Genomic DNA, 19110 nt, shown 5'->3' with positions numbered 1-19110 from the left:
AAGGCAACGTATTTCTTTTCCTATCATCCAGTAACATGTAGACACACAGACAGGATGGAAACCATAACAGGAGATGTTGAAAATGTTTCATTCTGTTTTTAAATTAAGGACAGACTTCTATTGAGGGTGTCCTGCTAGCAAGCAACATAGTATAGGAGAAAATATATTTTATTTTTTTTTTCTCTGCTGATCACTGATGTGCTGTGTTATACTGAAAGACTTCTGCTCTGCCATGCTTTCTTTGTGTTCTTCAGCAGAATGACTCCACTCATTTTGAGTCAAGTAGGAAAATGTGATTTGCTGACTGGTTTGCTTCATCCTGGGAACAGATCTGAGATGTATTCAGTCTAGCTGCAAACGAGGCACTTTTTTTAATGCGAGATTTAATTTTAAATAGTTAAACACCTGCAGGGATGTCTGTAAGGAGCTACTGATTTAAAAAAAGATGGGCAGCACATGACATTTATAGTTTTCTCCTACTCAAGGTATTGTAGCGGGAAATAAAGGATGATTTCTCACATAGCTGTTGGCAAACCCGGATTTTTCAGGGTTTAGGCAGTGTTGTTAAGAGTTTTAAGCTTTGTATGTTAGGCTTTTCACTGTCTTCAGTAAATTTTTCTCACTTGTTGAACTGATTTTTGAAGCTCAGTCCTTTATAAAAAAAAAAAAAAGGGGGGGGGGGGGGGGAGAGAAGTCTTGATTTCCTAGATAAGAACAATGTTGTAGGGCTAATGTATACAATAAGTCTGTGCCCATGAAGGGATTTGCTTTAAGAGGAAAACAGGCTCAAGATTGGGCCTGGGGAGCCCTGATGTAATGGTGCTGCAAGGGTAGTGCTCTTGTCTAGTAAGCTGGAAAGAAACCTGGAGCTGGGGCCGTAAGACTGATGTTTATTCGTGTCACAAAAGTGCAGTCCACAAGACCATTGCATTCAGTGCAAATAATTCTTTGGGGACGTGGCACAGTGGTACCCTGTTCAAAGGCCTGTCTGTCTCTGGTTCAGCAGTTTGGAAGCTGAGTGGTTCAGTAACAAACAGAAATTCATGGGGGCTGCAGGAGCCGCTCAGTTGCTCAAATGTAAGGACACTCCATCCTAAGGCAGACTTATTTTGCCCAAATTGTTAGGCATGTTGGTGTGTTCTATGGAGATAAAAAATACAGAGGTATTTTTAGCTGCTGTTGGTATTAGAATGATTTAGTCTTCATAGCAATGAAAGAAGGGTGAGAGAGGAAAGGCTTTTGAATATTTTAGTAACGTAATTCTGATCTATTGGCTAGAAGTTATAGAGAAGATTATATGGCGCTCTCATTCTGAATACGTCTCGTCAGGGTTATGATCCAGAAATCACAAGAAATGCCTTATTCTGGGGTATACGTAAGGAGACTGTTAAAACTGAGATTAACTCGCCTAAAACGAGTTAAATGTTCAGTTATATGGACCTCGTTACTGCAGCATGGGACTGTATTCCCTCCCTGTGGTGAAAAGCTGAAGAATGATCTGTTGTTTCACCTGTGGATGATATTTACCTGTTTTTACAAATTACTAGGTAAGGCTGGACAAAGTACTGGGTTTACAATTTAGCAGGATAGTTGGTAATACTTTTTCTGACAGCCACTTGTGGTAAGGTTCAGTTTTGCATAAGCTTTCCCAGGACAGGGTTTAGCTGGCGAGCAGACCGCTGCAGTGAAATTTATCCGAGGGGTGGGTGGTCTAACTCAAAAGGCAGGAGAGGTGAATTGAGATCCATTATGTAAAGCTTTGCAAGTCAGCAAACTGGCCTAGAACTGCAGCGTGTATTAGTGAGGAGCGGTGTTTCGCATTGCTGAGCAGATAGGTTGCTGAATTGGGAATGAGCCAGAGTGTCCTCAGGGTCTGGCAGCAAGGGATAGTCTGGTTTGTGTGGTGCACACGTGGTGCTCAGGATGGTCAGATTTGCATTTAGTAAGCTGCCGACGGTGGTGTGAAGCACCCCAGGAGATGAGCTGGATATTCAAAATATCTGTTTCTTCCCCTTGGAGAGTTACCTCTAGGATCTGAAACAAGATTTGATATGTTCTTGGTGGTGTTGGATCAAAAAATAGACAAAAATATCTATAGGGGACAGTTAAAGCAAAAGACCGATTTTTAAAAAATATTTCTTATAATTGAGATATGCACTTTATATGTTGAGAAGGAAGTAATTTGTGGTTTTGTAATAAACTCTTTGAATTCTGGATTTTGGGCTTTTAAAACAGGTTTATCTTACGCTGTGTAAATTACTGAATATAACCCTAAATTTGAATAATCTGTTTTCTTCCCTGTGGTATTGCTACCCATTTAATACTACTTTCATGGTGACTTTTAGTCTGAAGTTGTGAAGGAGTTAGCAGCAATTTGTTTCACCTGTCCTTAGTTGAAGTTTCCTTGGAAAGTTTCATTAACACCCTCTCATGGTTTAAAAATAGAAACTCAAGAGAATGACTCCCAACGCCATTAGGTAATATAATGCATCAAGAAGTTGTTTATTTGATATAATTATAATTATTCCAGTGCACTGCAAGCTAGCCACTTTTTCATCGTGAGGAGAGTTCTTCTCCACTTTTTATCCCAAATTATATTTTTCAGAAATTCTACACGTGTGCAGATTACTTGCAGCGCTCCTCTTGTCCTTGTTTCTTCTCTGCTGTGGAATTAAAACCCCTCAACATTTACTAAACTCTGAAATGAGGTTTTGTTGCTCACCGTGTGTGTAGCCGTAAAGAAGCAGCTGGAATATCTGCAGAGCCCTGTGGATTGCAGAGCGTGACACGGGTGATTTCTTGCTCCCAGTGGCTAGCAATGGGGTGCTTTTCCACCTCCAATTCTGTCAGAATTCTAGTCAAGAAAAGAAAAAGAAACTTTCTCTCACCTTTCCCTCCCCCCAGCCCCCCAAAAGAATTAATGCATTTTCTGGATAGCATGTTGTCAGCTGGACAGCTGGCTGCGGGAGCAGTAGCAGAAGTCGCTCTTCAGTGTTGAGCTACTGAACATTTACAGTAATTCCACCTAAACATTTGTCCATGTTTTAAATACAAAATAAATAAGTGTTTCTGTACTGCTGTGTTAATTTAGTGACATGTCAGTTCCTTTGGAAACCGGATTCCAAAGAGTTCTCAGGCAGCTGGTGAACTGAATGGCAACTCAGCTTTGAAAACAGAATTTGCCTGCTGGCTTACCAGTTTACAAATGTCTGCTATTTCATTTAGGCACCAAATTATTATTTTTCTTCTGGGCATGTTTTTTGCTTGGTGGTGGTTGTTTTGGTTTGGGCGTTTGTGCGTGTGTTTACATGCAGCGTAGCTTGAAATGAATTGGAGAATGCTGCAGGTTGGGAGGGGACTCTGGAGGTCGTCTGGTCCAACCCCACTGCTCAAGCTGGGCCGCCTAGAGCTGGTTGCCCAGGACCACGTCCAGATGGCTTTTGGGTGTCTCCAGGGATGGAGACTCCACAGCCTCTCCGGGTAACTTTTGCCAGGGCTCCGTCACCCTCACAGTGCAAAAGTGTTTTCTGATGTTCAGACAGAACCTCCTGTGTTTCATTTTGTGCCCGCTGCCTCTGGTCCTGGCACTGGGCACTACTGCAAAGAGCCTGCTCCGTCCTCTTTTCATGCTGCCTTCTGATTTTTGTACACATTGATGGGATTCCCCCTGAGCCTTCTCTTCTCCAGGCTAAGCAGTCCCAGCTCTCTCAGCCTTCCCTCATGTAAGAGATGCTCCAGGACCTTCATCATCTTAGTAGCCCTTTACTGGCCTCTCCAGTAGCACCGTTATCTTTCTTTTGCTGGGGAGGTCTGAACTGCACACAGCCATCCAGGTGTGGCCTCACCAGTGCTGAGCAGACATCAAAGCTTGCTTCCCTGACCTGCTGGCAGCACTCCTCCTCATGCAGCCCCGGATACTCTCAGCTTTCTTAGCAGCAAGGGCATGTTGCTGGCTCCTGTTCAACCTGGTGTCCACCAGGGCCTTTGCTGCCAAGCTGCTTTCCAGCCCATTGGCTCCCAGCATATACTGGTGCGTGGGGTTGTTCCTCCCCAGGTGGGGGACTTTGTGCACTCTGTCAGCCCACTTCACCAGCCTGTCAGGGTCCCTCCGGATGGCAGCACGACCCTCTGGTGTGTCAGCCGCTCCTCCAGTTTTGTCTCATCAGCAGACTTGCCGAGGTCACATTGTGCCCCATCACAAGGAAGATGATAAATAGGACTTGACCCAGTATTGATTCCTCTTACTGTGAAGTTCAGGTACAGGTTTGTGCACAGCTCTGTGGTACTCCAAAACCTACAGGTATTCTGAGTTATCACCTTGCTTTCTCATCTCCTCTCAATATTACTTCCTTCAGCCTCGTCTCAGGCGTGGTTCTGTAGTAGGAAGGGAGCACGGCATTATGCTGTTACTTCTTTCTGGCGTCTTCGTAAAATGGTAAGGTGGACAGGTGCAACAAACCCATTACTTGCAAAGCCATACAGATTTTTCATGAAAACAGCAGTCTTTTTACATTACCTTATTGTCCAGATGGCTAAGTATGTGGTAGAACAGAATTAATAGATGTTGGGGAAATCCACCTCCATGTGGAACAGAGAGTAACACTGGCAACCACTCAAAAAAACCCTCGGAAAGGTTACAGCTGAAGGACACCACTGCTGGAAACGGACAAAGATATATTCCTGAACTCAAGAAGGAAACACAGAGGATGCATTATTGTATGGAATGATTAGATGACTGACTAATGAGCCTTGAGGGGCAAGGAAATTGGCTACAAAAGTAATTATATAAGCACCTGACATTCCAATGTACTCTGTATAAACACTGAACTCTTATTACGTTTAGTTGGCAAAGCAAAACAAGTGGCATTTAAGCACCCAAGGCAAACTGTTACAGGAAGAACCTGTGTTAAACAGATTGTTCTGCCGAAAGTATGTTAGTAAATGCTTTTCTTTGTCAGAAGGTGTGGTAACACATTGTAATACTAGCATTGTAAGTCACTGTCTAGAGCTTTCATTGGTTATTCTGGATGTTCAGACCAATATGATACTGCATTAAAACCCATATTCAGCTTTAATCAGTCTATTGTTAGATACTGTTAGGTATTGATGGCAATTTTTTTTCTTTTTTCTGTAGGGACAAAACTTCTTCGTAAGAGTCCAGATCTGAGTAACAAAAAGGTCATTTTGCATAAAATCTGATGAACCAACATATGATACACGTTCCTGTGACATAATATGCCATCTGTTAAATGCAGTTAGGCGTGTGGTGGTCAGTTTGGGTCCTAAGGAGTGTGGTCAGCCTGCCTATGAACCGTCAAGAGAGGAGAAGTTGACTACAAAAGCTGTTAAAGGAACACTTGTCGTTTTGCCAGATTGAATTTTTAAAGTGTCTTACTGGTTGAAGGATTCTGCCTGGTTAGTAAGAGGTAAACTGTACAATGTGAAAGGCCTCTAGGCCAGATGAAACAAAAGGTTTTCCTTAAGGCTTAGATGGATAAACTGTTTTGTGCCAATTCTCCTAACATACAGCTTCAGCATACGACGATCTTGACCTTGTGTGGTGAGGAGAGGGCGTTTCACAGGCTTCTACACTGACGGAAGGCAATGTTCCGACAGGAGGGAATGGACATGAATATTTTGCTCAGGTTTGTTTTTTTTTTTTTTCTGAGTGTACTTTCAAATTAATTGGTAAAGTATTTCATTTGCAATTCCACCCAATGGAAGCAACAACTTTGGAATTCGGTTGTCATGTGATTCTGGGAAAGCCTGTCAGGGTCAAGGAGTGTTTTGAAAGGCAGTCCTAGTGAACCAAAGTTGAAGTGTTCATAATGTTTTAGGAGCAAAACTAGGTTTTCTGGTAATATTTCTAAGGGTGATCTTCAGCGTTGCTTTCAGTAAATCTCTAGCAACCTTTTCAGCGTAGAGGTGCCGAGTGTCACTAATTCCTTTTCTCCTGATAAATGTGTGTAGCTAAAGAAGGCTTGTTTAAGAAAATGGTTGTTTGCAAGCAGCTGTTGAAGTTGTAGCTACGTATGCCGAGGAGATGTTTGAAGCAACTGGTTTGTCTTCTCTGTAACCAGCTGGAAGCAAAGAAATTAGGTGGGGTGTTTTTTCTTTAAGAAGAATTATAAGCAGTTCTCAAAAGTGTTGAATAATGTCAAATTTGCTGTCAGAAAATCATGCATGGTCTATAAAGAGAGGGTAAAACTAATCCTGTATTTTTTTCTCATTTACCTACTTAAAATCAGACTCCAAGGTCCCCCTGTACTTGAAGTTTGCAGTATGTACTGCGGAACCCCTGCTATATTGTGTAAGGCCTGGTTTCTTTAGAGTAAAAATTCCAGAATTCTGATCTGGAAGAGCTTTATTATGAAGTGACATATCTGGCTTTAGAGACAGAGGTGGAATTGGTACATCTGAAACCAATGAATAATATATAAGGACTGATACTAGCTTTGCCTCATGAGTTGGCCTTACTGTTTAGCCTCAAGCAGAAGCAAGAAACACAAAAAAGAAAGGTTGTTAAGGTATGAAGTTAAATATTTAATACCAGTGTCTGTGCTGTACCTTCTCCTTTTGTTGTATTCATGGAAATATGTTTTGGAACCGAAGGAAAATGTTATTTATATTACAGTAGTGGCAGAAAGGGTGTATTAGATTGAGTCATCAAAGTGCTAGACTTCATAAAAGGCATGAGAGAAAATTCCTGGATTAGCCTTGGAATTTTCAGTGCTATCATCCCTTTCTTTTGGGTATGTTCTCCTCTCATTTTGGTTTTCATTTGGGATTTGTCAGTAACCTTTTTTTTTTTCCCTCTCCTCTTCATAGTGAGGTAGATAACCAGGTAGCAGTAAGAGGTGGTTCTTTTCCCAGTAGCATTTTTACCTCTCAAGCCTTCTGAAACTGATCCCATGTTACAGCACACTGGATGTAACACACAACTTGTGTGCTGCCTTCTCTCATACAATTTTGTCAGCTGCTTGAGTGCCAAAATAGCATTGGAATTTCTCTTTTCTGCGCAAAACAGGAATTGGATGTTACACAAAGGAAGGGTCTTGCAATGGATCTTTGGGTGAAAACAACAGGAGTTGTTAGAAAAATCTAAACTTAAGTATTTTCTTCTCTCACCCTGGAGGATGTAGTTAGAGCATTATGGTATGTTTGAGATTTTTATCATCTGATTTGTCAGTGATGAGCAAAGATAAACCTGCGTGCCTGTTAGCAGTGGTACATCCTGCAGTGCTGTTGCACGTGGGTCCTGGGCTGATGATCACTGAGGCTATGTGGAAGGGTAGGTTGGTGGTTCAAGGCTTTGTAATTCAGCTGGAAACAAGAATTAAGCTCAAGTTCAGATGTTTTGCTCTTTAAAGAAGAAAAAAAGTCATTGCAAAGCTTAGTATTTTTCTCTTTGGAAATGCTTTTAGATAAGTTTTGCTGTTTGCATATGTCTGTTTTCTCCCAAAGGTGGAGTAGGGGCTTGGGTAGTTTGCATGGCCCCAGTATTTTAATCTGTGTCACAGGAACCCTGCTTTATCGGGCGCTCTGTCTCAGATAAATACAGTACTTAATTTCCTCTACAGATCTATGAGGAATTTTGTGCTAAGTTTTTCTTGTAAGACCTCTCATCTGAAAAAGATATTTTAAAGATATTCTGGAAGTAAGCTTTACCTCCCACCCCTCTGCGCTTTGTTTCACTGAGTGTCGAAGTCTATTGAGTGACTGAAAGGAGCAGGGATGTCCTGATCACAGCTGTGTCTGGCTTTGGAATCAAGTCAGAAATCTCCATCTAATTCTGATGGTGTTTTAAATGAGAGGCAGTTATAAATACACACACTTGTATATGCATGTATACGTTCACACTTTTTTTCCACATTCACACTTACTTTTTTTTTCCTTCTTATTCAGAACTTGGGGGGAAAAAAAAAAAAAAAAGTTGTGTTTGGAAACTGAATGCTTCCAAATGCGGTTGAATAATCACTTCTTCAAAAAATGATTCTTGTAAGGATAAAACTGTAGCGCCAGTTTGGGAAGATGGATAATATGGGAACTAAACCTGATGCAGTACTTGCTTCCCAGGGCTGAGCAGTCGACTCAAGTGCTGCTGGTAGGCTTGGCAAGCGGATGACATGTAAAGCTCAAAAAATGTAGTGTGATTTCACTGAGCTCCTTGGAACACTGTCTCTAGTAAGAAGAGCCATTTTTAGGTTGCTGTTGCTTGACATAGTGATCAACAGCCTTCGGCAGGCACTCTAGGCGAGAATGGTAAAAGAAGGAAATGTGGAGCTTGGGGAAGACTGTTTGTAAAAGAATTTAACTTTTTTCTAATTGTTTGCTGAATACGTGGTGAAGGTTTTTAAGCAAGCCAGTTCATCGATCACCCTGAAGAGAATGATAAACCAGTAGCATTAAAAGCGTGGTTTAGATTGCATAGCACGTAGAACGTAATTTTGTAATTGTTAAAAATATAAAATCTATTCAGGAGTGCAATAAATATGCTGCGAATTCAGTTATCTTCCCTATTGACTTAACCTGGTGTATATACAATATGACATAAAATATTAAAAACTGGAGGTATTGCTCATTTTAAGCCTGAAGAGAACAGGAGGTAAGGTAGCGTGGCTCAGCTGTCCCTCTTATAACCCCCTTTATAGCTTCCCTGTTGCAGTCACAAAGCCCTGGTACGAGCGCGGGCTGATCCTTCCATGTCTGCAGCACAGGAACGGGAGCTGAGCCCAAGCTAAACCGTTTGCACAGCCTAAGTAATGTTTTGTACACAGGAATAGAGAGGGTCAGTGTGGAAGTAGGATGCCTGAAGAGTTTTGTTTACTCTGAAGCGTGGACTTGGCAAGTGGAATGTAGGGCCAACCCCTCTCTTGTCTGCGCGCTAGTGAAAGAGGAAACTGCAAGAAGATTGACCTTCAAATGTTCCGACTCTCAGCTGGTGTGAAGCTGCCTGTAGTTTCTCAAAGGCTGGTGAAGCTGCATTGGCTAACACCATCTGAAGAGGCAGTTTGGCCGTCTGTAGCTGAAGATGTTAGTCTGGAATTAGTTTTCTAGCGTCAGTACTGCTTCTGCTCCAGTGCACACCTTTAAGAGCAGCAGCAAGGCACGATAAAAGCATACTTTTAAATCTGGAAATCTATATTTTCTTCAGTGGAACGTCTTGGAAGTGACAGCTTATTTTTGCAGTGGCTTCCAGTGCGGTTAAGAGATCCGAGACCCTGGTTTAGGGTTGAATGGGGTGTTAAACTGCTTCACTGAATCAGGACCTCGTCTGGGTTCCCCAAGGTAAAACAGTGAACAGCAGCAAGAGCTGAGTGAGTAAGAGCATGAATTTGTATGCATTTTGTCTGTGCTTCTCGGCAGAGTTCATGGAAGTAGGGCAGTGTAATGTGAAGAGTCAGGTTCTCTGAGCATGAGTGATTTATGCATTGTTGGTTGTTTATACCAAGAAAAAGTAGAAATAAAAATAATACCGGAGTGTAAGCATGCTACTTTAGAGTTTACAACAATTTGTGCAGTATTTTCAAAATAAAACAAAATGTCCATCAAGGATCTTGTTATAATTCGGATACAGATTAAGTACAAACATGATATAAATTTATATTTCATGCTTTTGCATAAAGTGGAGGTGTAATTTGATGTTGTAAGCTTTCTAGGGTTTTTATGATTCCTGCAGAAAAAAAAAACCAACAAACAACTCCATCTCCCACAAGCCCAGTTCCAGTTGATTGTGTTAGCAAGTAAATGAGATTGCAAAGTAATGGTGTTCTGCTGCTGTTTGTGCTTTCACTTAAGTACAGAACTTATTTACAAGTTGGGTGTTGGAGATGAACACATGTGATGAGTTGCTTTGTGTAGAAAAGATTATATACCAGACCAGTAGCCTGACAAATAGTAGAGAAATCACAATTAAGTAACGTGGTTTAATCTTTAAATGTTAATAATGTGCTTTCAAAGCCTATGTAATTAGACGATTGGAAAATATGTACTTAAGAATCTTCTACCCACTTTCCTTGTTATGCTTGCATTAAATCAAAGTAACTCTGTGAAGGAGTATGTCTTAGAAGCTATCGGGAGATGGGTCTGAGGGAGAATATTTTTTTTTTTCCTAATGCAAGCATTTACTGGATAGAGTATTCCATTTATGGAACATATTATTTCATTTATGGAACATATTATTTCATTTATGGAATATATTATTCAATTTATGGAACATATTATTTCATTTATGGAATATATTCTTCCATTTATGGAATTACAGAGAATTGATCGTAAAACCTGATATTTTCTTTAGAATAAAATCTTTGTGTCCTGCAACTACGAGTGGAAATCAAGAAGCTTTGAATCTTTTAGGGAAAATCCATTTTGAGATGACAGCTAAATCTATGAATAGTAGGGGTACAGCACCTCAGGACTGTTAGTCAAGTCAAACCAGAACCGAGTCTCCTAGTACAGTGCTCTTTTATGATTTTTTTTTTCTTATGTTTGCTTTGAAATACTCTTAGTAGCTAATGTGTATCAAAATTCGAAATGTATCAGCACCATATGGTAATAGGTTCATTGTCTAAATAATGTATGTTTCGTAAGTGCAGTTGACTCAAGGATCACTTTTCACCACTTGGAGGGCATTTAACTGTAATTTTAGAATTGAAAAGAGTGCCCTGAGATACACAATAATTTGATGGGTAGAATAAAAAAGATTGTTATGTAGCGGGGATAAAATTATAATGATTTCCCCCTTTGTTTACTGATGAAGGACAATTTAGTTCTCAGGGGCAGTTGATTCTCCAAATTTCTGGCATAAATGATTTATGTGCTATACATATTTTACATATTTCCCACAGTATTTATTGCCTTGGTAGCACATGCTGTGTGCTGGAAGTTTAGTTGGCAGATTCACTCTGAACAGAAGTTCAGATGAAGGAACATTTGCTTTTTAAGCATATAAAATAACTGGGGCATATTGTATTTTTTTTTTTTTTTTCCCTTCAAACTTTTGGTTGGAGTCTTGCTAGCTAAGGATCCAGATCTCTTCTCTTTTTAAACAAGTTTAGGGTTAATAACTTATGATTTCTATTCTACAGCCTGTGGCATCTACTGTCAGTTAAAAATACGGTGCAAATAACCTGTAATTTCCTTTGCAAGTAAGTCTTGAGTTTAATTTAATTATAAAATTGTTGTAAGTGGAACTTCTTTTCATTTTCTTCCCCTCTGCCCTTAGATTTAGACCTGAGTTCTTCCAGTAATCCCAGTTTTTCATGCAGACCTATGACTAATACTCTTAGAAATTTGTCCATAAAAGATTTAGGTCCCTGAACTGTGATACAGGCAGACTCTTAAGCGATTTAGTCTCAGGCTTCCATTTTTTACTTTAAAAAATAAGGATTATCTTACCTCTCCTGTGGTGCCTAAAATTGTCTGTCTTTGCATACTGAAAAGATGCCATCTTTTTGATAAGTATGTAATTTGCATGATCTGCTGTAGAATCATACAATAGTTTGGGTTGAAAAGGACCTTTAAAGGTCATCTAATCCAACCCCAACCTCCGTAGTTTTACATCTGTGCCCAGTTGGGAAAAAATCCAGGTATTTTTCTAAGTAAATCTTAAGGTAAGGGCTTGGCGTGGCTTTTCCTGTGCACACAAGATAACTAAATTAATGGTTTTCTCAGAAACTCTTAACTCCAGGAATGTTTTGGGGCGTTGTTTTTTCTAGATCTGTCTGGAAGAAATGGGTGTGATATTTGCAGTCCTTGTTCCTACTGTAGCTGAACGGTTTGAATATTTGTCCAGGGAGTGGATGGATGATGCATGTTCTGTGCCCACCTTCTGTTGGGTGGAAAGCGTTAAACTCTTACCGTAATTCTCAACAGAGAGTTCCTAAATTGTATCGGTTCCTGGTAGCAAAGGTGGTGTGCTCCCCTCCTCCTGCTGAAGCTCTGTAAGCTTAGCTTGGATTGCTGCTCTTTGGGGTTTTTTGAGGGTGTTTGTTGTATTTTGTATAATAAAGCAAGTAATAGCAGTAAGCCAGGAAGTATGGGGAAAAAAAGTAGAACTTTGTGGGGTTTGGATCATGCCTCGTAGAACAGACAAGAGTTTTGGTTCCCGTTCGCAGGATAAATCTGTGTAGTATCTGATGGTTTTATTCAAAATAAAAGGCAGAAGCTAGAATATGGTACTCTGATGCCTACCAAGGCTGTCTTGTCTTGCCTTTCACAATGAATCCTGATTACAGCTTTCTTTTCTAGCCAAATACTGTAAAAAGGAAAGTGGCAAATATTTTCATCCAGAATCGTGTACAACCCGTAGCTAGAAGCTGTCTCCTAGAAGGCTATAGGTAGAATTATTTATTTTTGTCTCTCAGGCAGAGAAGGGAATACAACCTGGAATTCTTAATTAGTGGATGAGTGCTCTAACCTCTATACTGAGGTACAGTTATTTTTTGGGGGGGCCAAGTGAGTTTGGAAAGCCTCAATGATTCCTTAGCCACTGTCACTGGGGAAAGAAAATGAGGATCAGAGAATGTGAGGCGGTAGGAGTATCTCTAGATGTTCAGAAAGGCAATTCAATAGACAAATACACGACATACGTTATAATAGAAATATGTACACATTTTTGTATATAATCTATACGTAGACTATATCATTATAAACTCTTGTTGCTAAAAGATCGGAAAAGGAAGGAGTTGCATTACCGTTTATGTTTTTTTAATCAGGCTTGTGCTAGTGTGCCTGAAAGTTGAGAATATGACAGTGTGTGCGCTACAATTGCACGTGCTTTATTTCTTTTATCCCGTCTGCCATTAGCGAATGAGTTAACTGAAGGGGAGGACAGACTGAATTCAGCCTTCAAAAATCACTATCATGTATAAGTTGGAAGGGGGAGGGAAGACATAGAAAAGCTGTGTACTCCTTAATAGATCTTCATGGTTTTCAACATTTCATAATTCCTTTTTGACTCAGTCATCTGTAGCAGTTGTATAAATTACTTCTAATGATGCAGTATTGCTGAAGAATTTTGTTTTTACTTTGCAGTGTGTCATTATTAGCTCTGAGGAAAAAAACCTGTATTGTTTGGTCTGTATAAAGGACATTTAAGAAAAGGAGAGTGAATTCAAATCCAAAGAGAGAAGGGAAATTTAAACCTTTGCCACAGATGTTTTCTTTAGAAAGGAAATGTAAATTGTCGCTTTGCAAAGTGAGCTAAATGGAACATCTGTGAGTTCTTGTTTTCATTCTTCAAGACTTGATTCTCTTCTGCTTCTACTAGTCTTAGAGATGCATATTCATCTTGATCCTGCCTCCATTGCTTGTTAACTTCGGTAGTGCTGGACAAAGCCTTTTATGAGAAGGGGAAAAAAAAAAAATTAGTTGAGAAGATCATCATGATATCTTGACCTGCTTAAAAAAGCTAAAGGGTTGTACAGGTTGGGCAGCAGTTGCTAGTGGAAACACTGGCACTGTGCAAACATCAGTGTGAGGTTGCAATGCACAGACAGCCCAGTATTTTTTTCTAAGTGGAAAGGAAGTAAGAAATGTAAAGGGAAAGCTGTTACATTTTCTTGTTTTGGTATTATTGGTAGTGTACAATACACGAACCTTGATTAGCGATCAGAGCTGCAGCCCAGAAAGAGAGGAAAGAGCTTATAGTGATTACATCTGGCCTTCATTGGTTCTGAAATACTTGGAACTTTCCAGATTAATTTGTTTAGCTTCATCAGGTTTCTCTACACTCTTTGAGGGCATCTATGGAGCGTTACCCAGCTGGGCTGTGTTTGCAGTTTCTCTTCCTGCAGTGTGTTTTCTCCCGGGGCAGAGCTCCCCAGGACGCTCCCGCTGCTCGCCGTGGTGCAGACACACGGTTGCATGGGGTGTGCAGGATCGTGTGAAGCCTTCACCCCTGTCCTTAGCTCAGCTTGCTTCTGTGACGGTCACCTGGATCGGGTGTCTGTGTCCAGCCTTTGGTAGCGGGGCAGGGGAGTGCTGCTTACCAAATAAACGGTCAGTGGTGAGGAGTTTTCTCTCTTGGAGATACCTGGACGAGGTCTCAGGCTCAGTTTAGTGGTTAAGGATTACTAGAGTACCTGATTCTGTGAAATTTGTTTTAAAAAGCTTTCAATTTATTTCTCTTGGCACTTAGGTCAAGAAAACCAGATCTTATAAGAAACAAATATAACTGGAGGAAAAACTGGGACGTAAGTGTCTTAGTGGCGTGATTGTAGAGTCGCATTTAACTGAAATTGTAGCCAAAATATCTCGCAGCAAAGAATAAATGCAAAGAAATTAATCTAATCTGTAACTGTGTACTCAGGTCACACAATGATTATTTTGTGACTCCCAACTGTAAAACAAATCAGTAATAAAGTGTGGAAAAAACCTCTAGACATTCTGCAGTGGCAATGTTGGATTGTTTTGTAGGGTGAAGAGAGCTGACTTTTTTTTCTTCTTCTTTTTTTCCACCTTTTACCATTGAACTTCAAACCTGGGTGATTTTCTTTGGTAACCGTCCTGAACTGCATAGATATTGTGGTGTTTTCAGTGTTGTGATGGGAGAATAGCACCGTCTGCCCCAATAAAATGTGTTAGTGACAGAGTAAGAGGCTGTGAAGAGGAAAATGTGAGGATAGAGAGCAAACCTCCAGCTCTTCCAGTATTGCCCGATTTTATTCTCTTGAGTTGGGTAAGAAATGGTTACCAAGTTAAGCCCAGCTTAGGTCCATTGCCGTTTCTGACTTGGTGCTGATGCCATACCTTAAGATAGTCGTATAGGAGAAAGGGTGAGAGTCGAGTGCTGAGAAAATGAAAAGCAACTGTTTGTTGGTAGTTGCCTGGAAACATGACAGCACTTTGTTATCTCTGAGCTTGGGACGAGGATGGGGGGTTTGCTGCTTTTCTGTCCATACCGTGTCTCTCCCTGAGAGAGGAAAAATTCCAGAAGGAATCCCTAAATCCTCTCCTTAACAAATGATAAAATACAGTTTTCACAACACTATTAAAGAGTAAGCAAATATTACCAACTCCCTTGTCTTGTAGGTGGAGTAACTGAGAGGCTGCACAGGTTTGGTTTTTTTTTTTTTTGAAGGATCTAGAAATAGATCGCTGAGCCCTGCATGGCAGTCATGAATCTCATGCACAAGCCACAGGAGGGATGTGCTACATCAGTAATATATTTGACTATATTGCCTCTAATTTCCATCCAGAGATCCCATCCAAGGCAGGAATCCTAACTGTTAATGTTTGGCTGCTGTCTAGTTACATTAGTCACTTAGAAAATTTTGTTTCATGGTTCCATCTTGCTGATTTTCTTCACAGTGGCTGAAGAACACTGTCACTTATTTATGCCTTGTCTTTGAGCAGTTGAGGTCTGTGCAGTGACCGTAAAGCTACTGAATTTAAACCTTGTTAATCACAATGTTTGTTGTCCATATGGTTCTGCTTTGTACAGTCAGTTTTATTTTATTCAATGTCACTTCCTAGATTGTCGCCTTAGTCCTAATGTAGAAGAACTGTAACATGGCATTTCAGAACAAAATACGCAAGCTTAATCTGATATTTAGCTTTTGTTATTTAATCGTTTCTCCTTGATTTAGATTTGAAGGTCTTTCTATTCATGTTATTTCTGTAACAGGAAAAAACCAGTTCTGACTATTTTTCTAGAACTTGCAATTTTGATTCAGAGAGCATTTTTATTTGAAAACCTTTTACTTATGATATGCTGTGTAATATATTTAAAACATTTAAAAAAAAAAATCAAAAGCCTTCTCTATCTACAACTAAAACAAGAAAACATTTTTTTTCAGCATCTAAAATGTTGTTTTTATTTTTGTTTATATGACCTGTGCTGACCATGCATCCAGTATCTGTCAGAGATGGGGTGTTTATGTATATGCCACACACCTGTATTTATTTTTTATATAGTTGACCCATTTCTTGCTAAGTTTCTTTGTGTCCTTTTAGTTCTACTGTTTAATACTGGAGGTATAGGGAAGGAATCCTTATCTTCTAAAACAAATACATACTTCAGGTGACTGCAGGGTGGTCACGAATGGTGGTGGTGGTGTGACAACGATGCCAGGCCACAATCTGCACCTGCTGTGTTTAACTAACAGGGAGTCTTACTCCTGAAGCAAAGGCAAAAATTATTGATGTGACTCTTGTGGAACAGTCAGGAAACCATGAAAGAAGAGATAGGTGCACCCCGTGCAGGATGTATATTTTTAGGCCATCATTTTATGCAGCTGAGAGTAGAATTAATTTTTTCTAATGGTACTTGGTCTTTTAAAACATTTAACAGCCAGCAGAGAAATCTTAGAAACTGGTTTTACATTTTGGTCAGTAATACAATACAGGCTTGTTCGGTCAATTTGATGTAGCATCGTTAGCACTCTCCTTTAGTACTAAATGAGTACTTCAGACATGTTTAAAGTCAATATTCTTCTTTTAATGTATTATACATGTTAAGAATGTAAGTCACTGGTTTGAATTCCACCAAGATAAAACAGAAGTGTGGTCGCTGTTTTGCGCCCAGGGTAGGTGCACGTGTTGGTGCTTGCTGCTGGTAGTTCCTGTTAAAAGTGGGGGTTGTTGCCCAGTCTCACTCTAATGCACGTCCCCCTCCAGTTTTAGGAAAATGGTACATTGTCAGGGCCCAGCAGGGAACTTTGCATCACCACAGCTAGCACCATACCTAGTCTGTGAATAAACGGACTTCATCTTCTTTTGCTATTGATCCATCAGCTTTCATGCAAGCACTAAATTCATCCTTAAAAAATAATTAGCTCCAGTGTCTTGGCAGAATTCCAAGTAGGCAATTACATTCTGCCTGCTTAAAAATACCCCCTGTAGTTACAATTGGATAACTTATAGTGACAGATGATTGTGTGTTTTGTGATATGTTTTCAGTGTGGCTTTTTATCAGTGTGAAGTCTGCTGTAATGCTGGAAATACCTCACACGGCAAGAACCTATTGACCGGGATGCCTTATTAGCATGACAAAGAAAAATGGGCTATGGAAAATATTTCCCCAATATTTTGAAGACAAAAGAAGAGATTTAGATGTTCCTTGCGTGCTTCAAAATTTTGAAGAGAGTATCTATACTGTGCCTTTAGGCCTACGTGCGTTGATACACAAGAGAAAAACAAACCCGAACCTTGCTTGCTTTGTAGAACTCACTATTTATTATGGACTCAGGCCTGGCATTTGAAATGGTTGAGAAAACAGAAGGATTTTGTTTGTTGAGTGTATTACTTTGGGTTCAATTTGATGTTGGATTGTTTCAGAAACACTGTTTAATAGACCAAAAAAATAGATATGGAATAAAAACCATATTAGCTATGTGTCCCTTTCCAAGGGTAGTAAAGAATTAAAAACTTGTGTTCTTTTTTTTTTTTCCTCTTTTTTGACAGAGAAAATGCAATTTATAGTATCTAAATAGTATCTGGTATTAAATACTTTGAAAAGACTAGGAGGGAAGTTAGATTTATAGATATTAGATGAAGCACTAGATGATTCAAAAAAATCCTTAAGTAGGGGTAGGTGTAACCCCCATCTCCCTCCACGGTCGAAGACCAAAGCTCCATTTTTGATAAAGAAAATAATATGACTGAATGGGTCTGATACATTTTCTGATTATTTAAATTTTGTGATCTTTATATCGGTGAAAGAGGTGTAAGAGAATTTTCACATTTCATGCACTTGCCTTTTGTTATTGATGTAGATACTCAAACGGGCAGACATGATCTAGACATCAAGTCCTTGCAATTATATATTGTCAGTGGAGCATTTTAGGAGAACAAGATAGAGGGAAAAAAAAAAAAAAAAAAAGGTTAGCAACCAATGTGGGAGCTTTTCTGCCTTTCTGTTTTGTCTTCTGGTAATGGAAAAAATTTTTAGGAGTTCCCTTGGAGAGCATAAAGTAAATAATCTTACTGATCTTGTTAATTATGAGAGTCAGGAATATTCTGCTGAACAAGGGAGGGAAATTTGCTGTTGAAAAGTTTGTTTTGCTCCTGTAGCATTGTTAATTTGGGTGAGGTTGTTGGTTGTATAAGCTCTCAGAAACAAACTTCAGAACAATTTTGAGAATGACGTAGTAGCTCAGATGGTTAATGTATGTTTAGGTCTTCAGTTACCGCCTTTTCTTTTTCAGTTCTCTTTGTGTTGTTCTGTCTTTAAGCAGGGAAACCTGTCTGTCTGGAAATTGTAGAGGCAGTTCTATCACACAGCATCTGTTTCCAAATTTTGTATTATTTAGGAAACAATCAGAATAACTGCTTTTTATTTCTGATGTAGATTTTCAGTATAAATTCCCATATAAGTTAGAAAACACTGAGAATATGCACTCATTTAGGAGTTTCATCTCAAGTAGTTTTACTTTTTTTGCTACATCTCATTATGCATGATCTTATAATTTAATTAACGCTACCTCCATTCAGCATAACTGGTGCAGCTTTAATAGTGTGATTTAATTATTTAATGGCATAGTAATTCGTTCAACATTTGTTTTGTATTTGAAGTAACAATTTCTGTGTTTCTCCTTTTTCTGAACATTAGTCTAATCATTCCAAGTTAAGCAGGAAAAAAACCTGAAGCCAATTTTGGCTTTGATATGGTTTCCTTTTCGCAAGGTGTGATTTATTATGCTTTTTCTGCCCATAGGTAACAGGTTTGATTTCATTTCAGAACAGTGCAACTTGTGGTTGCCTCTTGCTATGGATGTGTTGTGTTGTGTGCTCTTGGTCCTATCCTCGGTGCTCTAGGATCTCAAATAGATTAACCCATGTGTATGTAGCCACTTTCTGTCCTGGCATTTTTGCTTTGTCAGTTTTTCCTTTTCTCTGGACATCCATAAATCCACCCTGTAGAGAGAGTTCTCCTACTACGCAGGTTCTAGATCTCAGATCAAATCTGAAGAACAGTAATTAGAAACACATTGCTTTAATGTCATCTTTCAAGTTGCTGCGAAGCCATTGACAAGGAATAGAGGCAAAAATTCTTCTTTGTGCCATTTGTTTGCAAAGTCACATTTAGTATTGGACTCTACAAGTAACATAATGCAGTAAATTTCTCTAATCTCTGGGATTTGCAGTGGCGTATGGAAGGATTAATGC

The 19110-nt window shown here is 39.6% G+C and overlaps 1 protein-coding gene across 19 annotated transcripts in view; it reads left to right on the top strand.

Annotated features, from left to right (window-relative positions):
• RBFOX1 (RNA binding fox-1 homolog 1) overlaps nt 1–19110 on the top strand; it is a 957841-nt gene that overhangs the window by 73755 nt on the left and 864976 nt on the right. Inside the window, exon 1 of one of the 19 annotated variants that reach the window (XM_074918986.1) lies at nt 9211–9317. The exons of 15 other annotated variants lie outside the window; for them this stretch is intronic. The gene's annotated coding sequence lies outside the window, so the exon portion shown is untranslated. Of the gene's footprint in view, nt 1–9210; nt 9318–19110 lie in introns of those variants that run through there. 3 more of the 19 variants (XM_074918990.1, XM_074918977.1, XM_074918991.1) reach the window with 3 other exon arrangements.

Source organism: Athene noctua, chromosome 15, assembly GCF_965140245.1.
Source record: "Athene noctua chromosome 15, bAthNoc1.hap1.1, whole genome shotgun sequence".
NCBI lineage: Eukaryota > Metazoa > Chordata > Aves > Strigiformes > Strigidae > Athene > Athene noctua.
Note: the sequence above shows the minus strand (reverse complement) of the source record. Positions and strands in the feature narration are given on the sequence as shown.